Genomic DNA, 15,630 nt, shown 5'->3' on the forward strand with positions numbered 1-15,630 from the left:
CTTAAGAGACAAATCCAAAAAAGTATTGCCATGATTTGTGGCAAAGACTGTTCTGCCTCTGTTCTCTTCTAGTTTTATGGTTTCCAGTCCTACCTTTAGGTCTTTAATACATTTTGAGGTGATTTTTTTTTGTATATGGTGTTGAAAAAATGTTTTAATTTCATTATTTTACATGTAGTTGTTCCATTTTTCCAGTATCACTTATTAAAGAGACTATTGCTTCTCCATTGTATATTATTATGTCCTGTGTCATAGATTAATTAACCATGGGTACATGGGTTTATTTCTGGGCTCTCTATTCTGTTCCATTGATCTATGTGTCTGTTTTTGTGATACACCACGCTGTATTGATTACTATGGCTTTGTAGTATAGTTGGTAATATTCTTCTTTTGATTTTTAAAAACTATTTTAAAGTGTAGAAGCTATTCTTAGTTTGTGGGACAAACAAATACAGAAAGTTGGCTAGGTTTGGTTCACAGGTCTTAGTTTGCCAATTCCTGGTTTAAGTAATGAAAGTAGCAATAATAAGAGCTCAACTTCCTGTGTAGTAATTAAATAAAATCAGTCTAATCATTCTTTTCTTTTAAATTGAAATATAGTTTACATACCATATTTGGGTGCACTACATGATGATTTGACACTTGCATACATTATGATATGTCTATTTACCTGTCCCTATACAAATTTATTACAATATTATTGACCATATTCCTTATGCTGTATATTACATCCCTGTGACTTATTTATTATATAACTGGCAGTTTGTACCTCTTAATGTCCCTCACCTATTTTGCTCACCCCCAACTTCTCCCTTCCGGCAAGCACACATTGTTCTCTGTATCTATGAGTCTATTTGCAGTTTGTGTTGTTTTTTAGATTCCATGTATAAATTGTATTTGCCTGACTTATTTCACTTAGCATAATACCTTCTAGATCCATCCATGTTGTTGCAAATGGCAAGATTTCATTTTATGGTTGAGTAATATTCCATTGTATGTATATACCACATCTTCTTTGTCCATTCATCTATTGATAGACAGCTTGGTTGCTTCCATACCTCGACCCCTTTCAGTTTATGTGTCTTTAGATCTGAAGTGTGTCTTTAGATCTGAAGTGAGTCTCTTATAGCAGCATATATATGGGTTTTGTTTTTGTGTCCATTCAGCCACTCTGTATCTTCTGAGTGAAGCATTTAGTTCATTTACATTTAAAGTAATTATTGATAGGTATGTAATTATTGCCATTTTGTTAATTGTTTACTGGTTGTTTTTATACTTCATTTTTGTTCCTTTCTTCATTTACTCTCTTCCCTTGTGATTTGATGACATCCTTAGTGTTATGTTTGAATTCCTTTAATCTTTTTTTGTGTGTGTATCTATTATAGGTTTTTGCTTTGTGGTTACCATGAGGTTTATATATAACAGCCCATATATATGTGATTATTTTAAGTTGACTATCTCAAGTTCAAATGAATTCTAACCACCATGCGTTTTTACTCCCCCAGCCCCTATTTAAAATTTTTGACATCATATTTGACATACATCTTTTTGTTTTGTGTGTCCCTTAATGACTTATTGTAGATATAGATGATTTTACTACTTTTGTTTTATAACCTTCCTATAGCTTTATAATTGGTTTATTTATTACCTTTACTGTATGCTTGCCTTTACTAACTAGATTTTTCTTTTCATAATTTTTATATTTCTTGTTGTAGTCTTTTCTTTTCCACTTAGAGAAGTTCCTTTAACATTGCTTGTAAAGCTGGTTTAGTGGTGCTGAATTCTTTTAATTTTTGCTTGTCTGTAAAACTCTTTATCTCTGCTTAAAATCTGAATAATAATCTTGGTTGGTAGAGTATTCTTGGCCGTAGGTTTTTTCTTTTCATCTCTTTGAATACCTAGTGCCACTCCCTTTTGGCCTGCAAAGTTTTTCTGAAAAGTTAGCTCATTGTCTTATGGGAGTTCCCTTGTACATAGCTAGTTGCTTTCCCGTTGCTGCTTTTAAGATTCTCTCTTTATCTCTAATTTTTGCCATTTTAATTATAATGTGTCTTGGTGTGGACCTCTTTGTGTTCATCTTATTTGAGACTCTCTGCACTTCCTAGACCTCGATATCTGTTTCTCTTCCCAGATTAGAAAAGTTTTCAGCTATTATTTCTTGGTTTGGGATTATGTCAGTGTTGAATCTACCTAGGACTTCAGGAAAAGAAAGGCCACTACTAAGAGCAGGAAAGTTTTCCTTTCTGAAAAAAAAATACTATTTTTAAAAAACAAAATATTTTTGTTTGAAAATTGATGCACCTATCCTGACATAATCAATGACAAGAACATATCTCAAAGACTAATGTATGTTCTAGGGAAAACATAGACATCATGTCCAACTTCTATAGGAAAATGAAGAATGAATTCAATGAAAAAGATACAGAAATGTTGCTGAGGGATGGATGAGGAGTGTTAGGAGAAAGGAGACATTTCCAAAGTTAAACGGGAAAGAAGATGAGAGTTAACTGATTCAGAAAGAGAGGTGTTGGCTTTCTTTTTCGTTGTGTATCGCATTAGTACTGTCAGAAATATTTATTAAAATGTTGAAATACAATCAGAATATGTCTATAAAATAATCTGTCATGTTTCATAAGAAATTGCATGGAAAATATAACTTTAGGATGAGAATCTCTGCATTCATTCATTTGCCATTATTTGTGGTTAGAAGGGAGCTATGAATAAAATGGAATGTTAAAATCGTAATATTCATTATGGAACCCCTACTTTTAAAAATCCATTTCAAATGTGTTTTCAGTCCCATTCATTCACTGTAACTCTCAAGGAGCATATGTTTCTCTTATTTTGGAGAGGAAAATTAGCGTCAAAATTTTCTTCTGAGAGCTCAGTTCATGATGATTGTCCTGGTCCCAATGAGGACACATCTGTCTGGATTAAATAACTTGTAGCTAACTTGACAATTACTTGTCATTCTGCTGAAATGAAGAATGTCTTTACAAATGGCATGAGAGGGTTATGTTCCAGTGAAGACCTTGTGAAACATCCTCATGGGAAAAATATATTTTGTGTGAAAAACTAGCAGACATCCCCTCAAAATCGTCCTTTGGTCTCGTGGAAATACTGTCATTATTCCAATCCACACATCAGGGCAGGTGAGCATCATCAAACATTCGTATTCATCTGACCTCAAACTTTTGTTGTGGTTTTACTCAGAAGGAGGTAAACCATGCAAACATGGCGAGACACAAGTTCTTTTGAAACACCCAGCAGAGTCTGAGATGTTGCTTGCTGAGTACAATAAATTTTATATTTAAACTTGAATGTTTGTTTCTTGTATGTGAAGTCCCCACTCCTTCAGTGTTGATTTTGGAAGTTATATAAATTGTTCAGATTTCTCCTTGCCATTTTCAGATGTTCATTTCTGAAGGGTGTATTAACGAAGGTGTATTTCCTGTGTGTGTCATAGGGGTTTCTGTTTCATCTTCCTTCTTGAACTGAAGTATTAGACTATGACCTCCTGTTCTTGTCTTCTTGACCAAGTACTGCATCTCCTCCGGTGAGAATCTTCATGGACCAAAGGGCTTTTATTCCATTTGTGTACAAGCTCCGATGGGAGTTAAAAGAGAAAGATCTCTTTATTTGGAGGATGTCCTGTTTAATGCGAAAAAAGACAGACTGTGACAAAACACACTGGTCTGTGTCAGCTCTGTTTTTAATTGCTTTGAAACATGAGATATTCACCAAATCCCTTTCAGCTTTTTCATCTGTAAAATGAGGTTAATTGAACTACATTTCAGTCAGGATAAGCTTGGTTTTGCTGTGGTACCAAACATGTCCCAAATTTCAGTTGCATAAAAACACAAAGTTTTTCACATTGTCCATGATGAATCTGCAGGAGATCTTGAGCCCGGGTAGTCACTGAGGGATTCAGACTCATCTGATACTGCCCAAAGCAACCAATACATGCTATTAGTATTCAGTTTTCAAATCTCTTCCCCAGACCTTGAGTTTATTAAGTATATTATATGTTTATGTTTCCAATTTATTTCAGGTAAGGATTTACTAAATGTTTGTTACTAAATGTTTTGCCACAGAATAACACAGAATGCAATTCTTTAGGCCTCCACTAACATTTTCCTTGCCAGTCACTGCTTGGTCCCTAAACTAATGCTATGTATTTTAGTTTAGCAAATAACCTCCCCAAAAGTTAATGGCTTAAAGCAACAAAAGATTAATTTTCACACAGAACACATTACATTAAGTGTCAGTTGGCTGTTTACTCATTGCAGCCCCCCAAGGATCCAAGCCACCACATCAAACATTGTTGGATGTAACACCAAAGAGCAAAGAGAACTCTGAAGGGTCTCACATCAGCAATTAAATACGCAGCCTGAGAGAATCACATGTTCCTTCTACTTGGAACTCAATGGCAAGAAAAAGTCATATATCCCCACCAAGTTGACCAGAAAATAGCAGCTCACAAATATTTGATGAAAAGCACCAATGACTATTACAAGCTATTCCCTTCCAATCATAAAATTACATGATGGTATTATTCTTACTATGGTTCAAAAAAATCTTTGGGTGCCAACGATTGGCCACCGAGAGATAGTCATTATTCATGCATAAAACAATTTTTGGGGTTGGCCAAAAAGTGCCTTCAGTTTTTAAATAAAAATAAAAGGCACATTTTTCATTTTCAGCAAGAACTTTACTGAACAATGTATTCATCCTTTCTTCCACTAACATTCTGCCATTTTTCAGGCAACTTCATAATTCCATCTTCCCCAAACTTTGTATCTTTTTGAGCAAAGAACTGTTCCAGGTGCCTTCTACAGTCTTCCAGGGAATTGAAATTTTTTCCATTAAGAAAATTTTGTAAAGACCTAAATAAATGGAAATCCAAAGATGCAATGTCTGGTGAATATGGTAGATGAATCAGAACTTCCCAGCAAAGCTGTAACAGTTTTTGCCTGGTCATCAAAGAAACATGCAGTCTTGCATTATCCTGATGGAGGATTATGCATTTTCTGTTGACAAATTCCGGAAGATTTTCGTTGAGTGTTGCTTTCAGTTGGTCTATTTTTTTTTTTCAATTTTGATGCATTTATTTTGTTCTATTTTAATGTCTTTTTTTAATTGAAGTACAGTTGCTTTACAATGTTGTGTTAGTTTCTGCTGTACAGTGAAGTGAATTAGTTATATGTATACATATATCCCCTCTTTTTTGGATTTCCTTCCCATACAGGTCACCAAAGAGCATTAAGTAGAGTTCCCTATGCTATACAGCAGGTTCTCATTAGTTATCTATTTTATACATATTAATGTATATATGTCAATCCCAATCTTCCAATTCATCCCACCCCCTGTTTCCCCTCTTGGTGTCCATACTTTTTTTTCTCTATGTCTGTGTCTCTATTTCTGCCTTGCAAACAGGTTCATCAGTTGATCTACTTGGGAGCAGTACTTGTTGGAATTAATCGTTTGGTTTTCCAGAAGGAGATTATAATAGGGGACTCCCTTCCAATTCCACCATATACACAACATCACCTTCTTTGGATGAAGACTGGCCTTTGGTGTGGTTGAAGGTGTTTTATTTCACTTGCCCTATGATCTCTTCTGTTCCACATTATTGTACAGTATCCACTTTTCATTGCCTGTCACAATTTGTTTTAAAAACAGAATGTTTTCATTACGTTTAAGTAGGGAACCTCATTCAGAAATATGGTCAAGAAAGTTTTTTTCGCTTAACTTATGTGGAACACAAACGTCAAAGTGGTCAACAAAACCAAGCTGGTGCAAATGATTTTCAGCACTTGATTTGGATATTGTGAGTATGTCGGCTATCTCCCACGCGGTATAATGTTGATTGTTCTCAGTTAATGTCTTGATTTGATCGTTATCGACTTCAACTGGTCTACTTGACTGTGGAGCATCAACCAGCGAGAAATCTCTAGCACTAAACTTCACAAACCACTTTTGACATGTTCAATCAGTCACAGCACCTTCTCCATACACTGTGCAAATCTTTTTTTGCATTTCAGTTGTGTTTTTACCTTTCCTGAAATAATAAAGCATAATATGCCAAAAATGTCGCTTTCTTATTCCATCTTCAATATTAAAATAGCTACACAAAAATTCACCAATTTTGATGTCTTTTTTTAAGTGCACGCTGCTATTACAGCTGTCACGTGCAATCTAACAAAATTCTTTCGAATGAAGTTAAAAATATCCAAATGCTACTAGAGCCGTCTTATGGAAAAAACTGAATGAACCTTTTGGCCAACCCAATAACACTTAAAGAAGTATTCCTGAATCTGTAATCGCTGTGAGATTTCAGCACCTATGAATGAAGATAACTAATCAGGACTCTAGGAGAAAGTGGACTAATTGTATTTAGTTCACACCTCCTATCTACTCTTTTTGTGCCTTGGTTTCTCTGGGACAAATGCAGCCAACTCCAGTGAAGGCTGAATTCAAGGTTGGAAAAAGGCACAGCACTCTCCTCTGTTTTTTGTCCAGTGTGTTGGCTGGCATTGATAGCAATGAATTTTTCAGCAGCCAATTTTCCACCTATATCCATTTCCAGAAGTTCTGAGGGGATTGCTAAGCCAGCAGTCAAGAACAGAGGCATCGGGCTTCCCTGGTGGCACAGTGGTTGAGAGTCCGCCTGCCGATGTAGGGGACACGGGTTCGTGCCCCGGTCTGGGAAGATCCCACATGCCATGGAGCAGCTGGGCCCGTGAGCCATGGCCGCTGAGCCTGCGCGTCCGGAACCTGTGCTCTGCAATAGGAGAGGCCACAACAGTGAGAGGCCCGCATACAGAAAAAAACAAAAAACAACAATAACAACAACAAAAGAACAGAGGCATCTTTATTTGGCAATGGTGTAAGGTATTTTAAGCACACTGATTGATGTTCAACCTGCAAAACACTGTAGCTTCATTGTGCACATGTTTCCAAGCCCATATATTGGAGCAAAAGATGATGAGTAAAATAGGTAGCCAAGAATATGCTCCAGTTCTGTCATCCCTTGGTGCTTGCATAGCAAGGGGATGGACATGAGCAGGAAATGAGAGAAAATAAAGGTCACATTCTGTGATTAAATGTACAAATGGTTATAGTTATGAGACTTCAGGTAAAAAAAGAAAGTTTCTTCCCCAATATATGGTCCACAAGCTTGAACGCTGAGTAATGCAGATAATCATTTTCAATAGGACAAAGTATGCCTCAGAGTTTTGAGAAAGGAGTCACTGGGCTGTGATAGAAGAGGGCTTGATGACCACTACCTGTGACCCTTTTGGGGGTCTTCAAGTTCCTGAGTCTAACAAGTTCCTGACTTATGATTTATCTTGCAGAAGTTTAGTCTTCTAGACTAGAAAATCTAGAGCCATCTTTGACAGCCTGGCTCTGCAGCCTTTTAGCTGTAGGACATGGGACAACTACTCTCTCTGTGCCTTAGTTTCCTCGTAAATAAACATTACTACATGCAAAGTTAGTCCACTGTAAGCACCTAAACTGCATTATCGTATGGGTTCAGAAATCATCAGTTTCTGAGGAATATCCATGGAAATATTAGTTCTTTTTTTAATAAAAAGGTTTTTTTATTGAAGTATTTACAATGTTGGGTTAGTTTCTTGTGTACAGCAAAGTGATTCAAAGTATACATATTCTTTTCCATTGTGTTTTATTACAGAATATTGAATCTAGCTCCCTGTGCTATAGAGTAGGACTTTGTTGTTTACCTATTTTATATACAGTAGTTTGTATGTGCTAATCCCAAACTCCTAATTTATCCCTCCCCCACCCCCTTTCCCCTTTGGTAACCATAAGTTTGTTTTCTATGTCTGTGAGTCTGTTTCTGTTTTGTAAATAAGTTCATTTGTGTCATATTTTAGATTCCACATATAAATGATTTCATACATTTGTCTTTCTCTTTCTGACTTACTTCACTTAGTATAATAATCTCTAGGTCCATCATGTTGCTGCAAATGACATTATTTCATTCTTTTTTTATGGCTGAGTAGCTTTCCATTTTATATATATACACACCATATCTTCTTTGTCCATTCATCTGACGATGGACATTTAGGTTGCTTCCATGTCTTGGCTATTGTAAATAGTGCTGCAATGAATACTGGGGTGCATGTATCTTTTAAAAAAGTTTATTTTTGTGCAAAAATATAAATATAGCACTCTTTTAGTGCTCTTAAAGAGAATATTTATCAACTTGAACAAATAAAATGTATGTATATATAAACTTCTAGTAACATTTTGATATACTGTAGATAACAGAGAAATTTGGAAATCATTTTTTAATTAAAATAATTTTATTGAATTATAGTTGATTTATAATATTGTATAAGTTTCAGGTATATAGCACAGCGATTCAGTGTTTCATATATGTATATTCTTTTTCAGATTATTTTCCCTTATAGGGTATTACATAATATTGATTATAGTTCCCTCTGCTATACAGTAGGTCCTTGTTGGTTATTTATTTTATACATAGTAGTGTGTATATGTTAAGCCAGACAGAAAAAGACAAATATCGTATGATATCGCTTATATGTGAAATCTAAAAGGAAAAAAAGAAAGACACAAATGAACTTATTTCCAAAACAAAAAGAGACTCACAGACATGGAAAACAAATCTATGGTTATCAAAGGGAAAGGGAGGTCGGGGAGGGATAAATTAGGAGGCTGGGATTAACATATACACACTACTATGTATAAAATACTACTTCTAAATTGTGAGTAAAGAAAACCTTCTCAAAGTGGTTAATTAATTTAAAGATGTTCTAAAGCGTTTCCCCTGCTCCTCCAGAGCTTTCTGCAGAAATTTGACTCCAAAATCTCAAAATGCTTCTGGTCCCGAAACTCAGAAGTATTGTTCACAGACTCAAGTTCAGAATTCCCTGTATGTCAGTGTATTCTGGAACATGGAAATCATGTTTCAAATACTTGTCTCAATTTATTCTTCTTAACCCTCTTTGGGAGAAAAGAATTTTCTCTTACAGAAGAGTTGCCCTCAACATTAAAATGACTCCTCATGATAAGTTTTAATCAAAATAAGTTGATAAATCTTGGATCAAAGTTTTAAAATTAGTGAAATATTCTTTAAAATCAACTAAACCATGGAGTTAGCCATATTTTGAAAAATAGTTGACTTTTTTGCCATTGATTGTAGCAGTGGTTAAAAAGTGAATGCTAATTTTTATTTTTTTTGGCGGTACATGGGCCTCTCACTGCTGTGGCCTCTCTTGTTGCGGAGCACAGGCTCCGGACGCGCAGGCTCAGTGGCCATGGCTCACGGGCCCAGCCACTCCGCGGCATGTGGGATCCTCCTGGGCCGGAGCACAAACCCGTGTCCCCTGCATCGGCAGGTGGACTCTCAACCACTGCGCCACCAGGGAAGCCCCAAATGCTAATTTTTAAATTAACAATCTTATCTCTTGGAGAAAGGTGGCTCTTTCCATTTTTAGGTCAGATTTCAGAATCAAGAGGACTGGCTGTTTCTCAAATTCAGGAGATTCTTCTCAGGCCAAAATGGTCATGTTGTGTAATATTATGTATGTGTAGCTAAAAGATATTTTTGATGAAAAATTTGGGTTAGGTTAATAGAATGATAAAGAAAATGGAGCCAGGAATTCTTTAAAGCCTTGATAGTAGGGCTAAACAGAGTAGAAAAAGTCAAACGTCTATTCATTCATTCAACATACATTTATTGAGCACCTACTCTGTTCTGGACTGGAAGCTGTATATGCAAGGATGATACAGGAAGACAAGATTCCTGCTCTTGAGACTGCATGCTGCTGAGAGAGAAAGGCAATAAACCAGTAAACAAAACATGTAATAACAGATAATGATAAATGCCATAAAATAAATAAATGGTATATTCCGATGAAGAATAAAAAGGGGGCATTGACTTTATATAAGGTGGTCCAGGAAGACCTCTCTAAAGGATAACATTAAGGCAGAGATCTGGAGAAGATACCAGTCTCAGAAAGAGGAGGGAGAAGAGAATTCTAGACAGAAAAAAACAAAAGTCTGGGGCAGAGAATATGTTGGCATGTGCAGTGTACGTAGTAAGGTTACCAATAAGAACCAATACATTTGTTTGCTTCATGAGTCTCTGAAAAGTCTCCATGGTTTAGAATTGTTACCCAAGTTGCCTCATGTTCACTGTAGCTTCCATTATTTTTTGAAGTAGTTAAATAATAGAATTTTAAAATAGACCAAGTATTAAAATCTGATGGCCAAGAAAGAACATATACACATAGAAGCCACTAGACATTTCAGAAATGTATAGATCAAATTACTGAAATGTAAAGAGCAAAAGTACTAGAATATGATTCATCTTAAGCTTATTTAGGTAATCGTGGCTGTTGCCAGTTTTTAACTGTATCCCTAAAACAGAGCTCACTTTAATTTAATGGACGTGCTATCTCTCCCATATTTAGCTGGGGATGTGTTTACTTTATAATTGGAAAAATTACCCATTTCCTAGTTCTGCTGGATTTAAAGCAGGATTGTTTTCTCCACGTCGGGTATAGGGCTCTCTTCCAGCTCGAATCCCCAGGGAGTCCTGAGTAGCTATATCGGGAAATCCCATCGTGGGAGCACATTGCTATGCGTCAGCCCTTCCGTGCTTTCAATGCAACCCTTCACTTACAGAACAGATGCTTAAGACATGGTTTGGAATCTTGACCACTCCCTCTGTGAGCTGACCTTTTCTTCAAATATTGAGGAAAACATTTTGAAAATTGTATCAAAACGGTTTGCTTGATTCCCAAACTTATTAGGGAACTTCCTAAATTGTCAAGTCACTTTTCACCCTGAAACTCTCAGGAGAAAAACCTAACGAGATTTGGTGATGAAATTTTTTTTCAAAGATGCTCTAATTCTTTTTCTTTTCATGGATCATCTGCCCAAGATGTACATACAATTTGAAACCGAACCCTTGGGCAAAGAGTTTATCACTTCCAGGGAAGCATTTCACCTTTCCCTGTGAGCTGTGTGCCGTTCTTACATGGCGGGAAATGTGCTGTCAGCATGTGAAGGCCAGTGACCAGGCATGGCAATGGCTTTGACAGAGAAACTCTTCCTGGAAAAACTGGCTTGTCTTTTCCTAATGAAGAAATTCCAAAAAGTGAAGCTGCAAGTTTCCTGTTTTGGAAGGGTAATATATGTTTGGAAAAATTTGGACAAAGGCAAAAATATATATAAATCAAAGGTGACTTTAGCCGAAAAAGAAATCTCTTCAGAAAACATGGTGGTCATATCATATCTGATTGACTGATGTGAAACTGATGTGGACTGGGTGGAAAAGGGTGCCGAAAATTTCCTAGAGGATTTATGGTGAAGCTACAATTTGACCTGCCTACCTTCCAGCTTGTTCCTGCTGATGTGCTTGGTGAGAATTGCTAGCAGGGAAAGCATTTACATGAACATAGCTTGTTTTCCTGTTTCCCCTTGTTCGTGATTATGTTTAGCTTCTAATCAGGAAGAGACTGAATATCTTTAAGAAAGTCTAATAGATTTGTTTATAAGTCCCCGTCATAGGCGGATGAAATCTTAGACAAGGTGGCTATAAATTACATAATCAATTTTCCAACAACTTTTTTTCCAGTGACTTCCACATCTACTTTATGTTCTAGACTTAGTCTCCTCCCCTGCCCTTTGTTTTTAGTTCTTTTGCTCAATCATCATGGTGCACTAGCAAAAGGAGCACTAAACTTGAAGTCAGAAAACCAGTTGTGTGTGACTTGGAGCATGTCGCTTAACATCAAACCATTATAATTTCCTAAAATTTATAAAATGAGAATTGTAACACTTGCCTGTCTCTCAAGGATGCTGCAAGCATTAAGTGGATATTATTATGAAAGTATTTTGTAGATTGTAAAGGCTTAAACAAATGTTGGTTGTTATTTAGTTGTCTTATTTTAGCTTGAGGGAAGAAGATTGATTTTAGATTGTTAATTTCTTGGATGATAGTGGAGCTGTAGAAATGAAAGTATCAAAAGAGATTAACATCCTGAGTTTCCTTAACTGTCAGCAGCACAAAATATGTCTTTAGTAGGACGTCCTGTATACTTTCCTGTGCACAGGAATCACCTGGAAGATCTTGTTAAATGCAGATTCTGATTCAGTAGATCTGGATGGGATCTGAGATCCTGCATTTCTAAAACCTCCCAGGGGATGTTCATACTGCTGGTCCCTAGACTGCACGTTGAGTAGCAATGGATCAAGGAGAATGAAGAAATGGGAGGAGGTAACACGAGGGAAGTGATAAAGACAGAGCCTTTCTGTCTGTCATCCTTGTATCTTGGTACCATATGGGTGAAATGACTTAATGTAATAGTAACATAAGAAAGCTTTCTACTAATACTGTTAAGTATCTGATCATGGCTTGTTGTTCTTAACTGAGCCTATTTCCTAGGCAGTAAATCTGGCGCAAGAGGTACATAGAAGAAATTGTGGTCTAACTAGGAACATGCCAGCCCCATTCATGATCTTCTACCTACACAGTAACAAACTCAGAAAATTCAGTTTGTAAAAGAACCAGTCCATATTTTGCCAACTGTGAACTGATCCAGTGGTGATAAGATCATTAGCTCCTGTGACTTTAGCCATATTTAAGGAGTATTCTCTTGGGACACTAGTATAACATGTCTTGATTGGACATTGTGAACTAACATCCTTGTCGTTCACATTTAGAACGAAATGACTTCCTTCTGGCATTTCCACAGTGATTTGGTAGCCTGCCATGATATTATGCATTGTTCAGAATAATTTTCCATGTTACTAAGGTCAATTCTCTTGATTTATAGCTATTTGTAAAAGTTGGCTCTCAAAAGGGGTAGAGAAGTCAAGAAGAAAATAACTTTATAATAAATAACTCCAAACAAAGAGCAGATAGTGAAATTCTTGAAATAGTGTCATAATTCTATAAAGGTATAGGCCTATGGTATGTAGCTGTTGCTGAGACAATTCAAATGCACAACTGTTGCACATTTTTTTTTTTTGAGACAAAGTGCTGTCTAGGCTCTTCGTTGACTTCCAAAATAATCACTCCTGAAAACGTGCTGTTGTAATTTGTAATAAAGCTAAACAGGCATAAACATTGTTCAGGTAAATTCTCTAAGATTTGCTGCTTACCTAGTCATTCCACTTGTATAACCAGGATTTTGGTCAAAATTACCTATAGGGGAACATATAGTTAAATATCTACTTACACCAATAACTGATGGGATCCTTTAGTTTGCTGTTTTATATTTAAAAAAGAAAATCAGAAACAAACTTGCTTTGTGAGTGAATCTCAACTGTAGAGTGAGAACTCAACCCTAGCCTTTTGTTTATTGTAAAGTTTTAAAAATCATTAATAAGGAAGATACAGGAAAACAAAAATACTGAATCGTTTGGTTCTATCTTTCGTTTTCTATTTCCTTTACAAAGACTCCTTGAGGCTCTTAGCTGAGTGTGAGGTCTGTGTGATGGGGCGTTTGTATCCAAACTGGTAGCTGTTGCTGGCACCCAAATTCATTTCAAGCTTAACGTTAGGCTTTATTGCCCTAGAATGATTACTTCCGTGTATGGGGATTTTTAACATGTGGCAAATTCTCTATCGTTAATTGCTCAAAGGTCTAGTACAGAGTCTTCACCAAGTATATTCCATAGCTTTTGCTATCTCTGTTCCTAACTGCACAGAACTGAAAGAGGTTCCCTAAGCCTCCAAAACACATTGTGGGATGCAGGCCAACAGTTGGTTCCTCGCTGAGATGGCCTCTACCTTTCAACACTTCATCTGACTCTAGGGGCCAGTGACTTTGCTACCGCTCTGAATGGGGTGGAAAGAGCAACTTCCAAACTGACCACAAGCTGAAAAACTGCTGTAATATACAAAGTCATTAAACGTTTCCCTTGACCTATCTATGAAGTGCTGTTTTCATGTCACGGCCATGATCAGGGAGGCTATAGTTTGGTACCCAGTAGAGGAAATGGGTTATTGTGGCTAGCTCTGTTTACCAGAGGTCATACGGTGTTAGTAAAAGTTTCCTGTGATGTCTGTAAGAGTAATTAAATTAGAAGACTAATCAAATTAGCCAACAAAATCTTTTTCTCAAAATAAAAATATTTTTCTGAAATATCAAAAATTAATATTCATTTGGGAAAATTAAAATACAGAAAATTATGCTCGAGTCCCACCTCCCCCAATTCTATCATCCAGAAATAAACAGAGTTAACACTTTCTGTGAGCACTCATACTTTCTTCATATTCTTGGGCAAGTTATTCAATCTTTCACTTTTCCCTCATCTATAAAATGGGAATAAAAATAGTACCTATCCTCTAAGTTTGTTTTGAAGATTTACACAAATTATTACCTATAAAACATATAGCTTAGTGTATGACAATAAACAGTTAATAAACATTTGCTAATATAATCACTATATACACATATTTACAGCTAGTATATATATTATTTCCAAAAATGGGATAAAACTACACATGCTATGTTGTAACCTTTCTTCACTCAGTAATATGTTGAGGTCAACTTTCCATGTCAGTAATTGTAGACCTATGTCTATTATTTTAAATTGCTATGTAATATTCTATTATACAAACGCACTCAAGTGTTTTAAAATCTGGTTTTTCCTTTATCTTCCTCACTGGTACATCTTTGCAAATTTTCTTACACTAAGTTCCTAGAAGTGGAAAGTGTCAAATAATACACATTTTTTTAAAGTAATTGTTTTTAATAGCTCAGCTTAAGTTATTTTAAACTCTTTTATAGCTCAGCTTAGCTTAAATTAACTAAAAAAATGTAATTTTAATAATCATATTTGATAGGCAAATGAGAGAAACCTGGTACGTGGCTGTATGCTTGGTAGTTGTAAGCACTGACTTTAACGAAGCAGACCTGACCCACTACTTACTAGCTGCACGACCTTGAACAACGTCTCAACCACTCTGTGCCTCAGTGGCTCTATTGTAAAGCAGGAATTCTTTAAAAGGACCTACTTTATAAGTTATTGTGAGAATAAAATGGGACTCTGTATACAATGCACTAAGAATAGTGCCTAGTTCATAGTAGAAGCTCAACAAATATTACTGAACGTTTTTTTACATAGACAGAGTAAAGTAGAAAAGGGAGTAATTATCTACTGAAATTGCTCTTTATGTAACTTAGGAGAAGTGAGAGAAATTTTCACAACTTTCCCCAAAAGAACTATTAAAAACACCTTAATTCATTTTAAATTATTTTTTTTCTCTCCCCTTCATTCCATATAGATTGTTAACTTAACTGATTGATGTGGTTCTGATGCCTTGGCAGCCCATGTAAGCAAACCAAATGCTAAGTCTGTAAACACCTCAAGGTTAAGAAATTTGAACCTAAGGGAACCTAAGGACAACCCATCACAAACAGCCAACTGGGCTTTTCCCAAGAAGGCAACTGCTTAAGCTATAGCCAATCAAATACTTTCCTTGTTTTGCTTCCAGGTCTTCTCTCTAAGCTCCTATTGGTGGAGGGCTCCTAGCCACTTCCTGTTTGGTGCCACCCAGTTGGAATCTACTTTTGCTCAAATAAACTCTTAAAAATTTTAGTATGCTTCAGTTCATCTTTTAAC

The sequence above is a fragment of the Lagenorhynchus albirostris genome, chromosome 17 (genome assembly GCF_949774975.1).
Source record: "Lagenorhynchus albirostris chromosome 17, mLagAlb1.1, whole genome shotgun sequence".
NCBI classification, from domain to species: Eukaryota; Metazoa; Chordata; class Mammalia; order Artiodactyla; family Delphinidae; genus Lagenorhynchus; species Lagenorhynchus albirostris.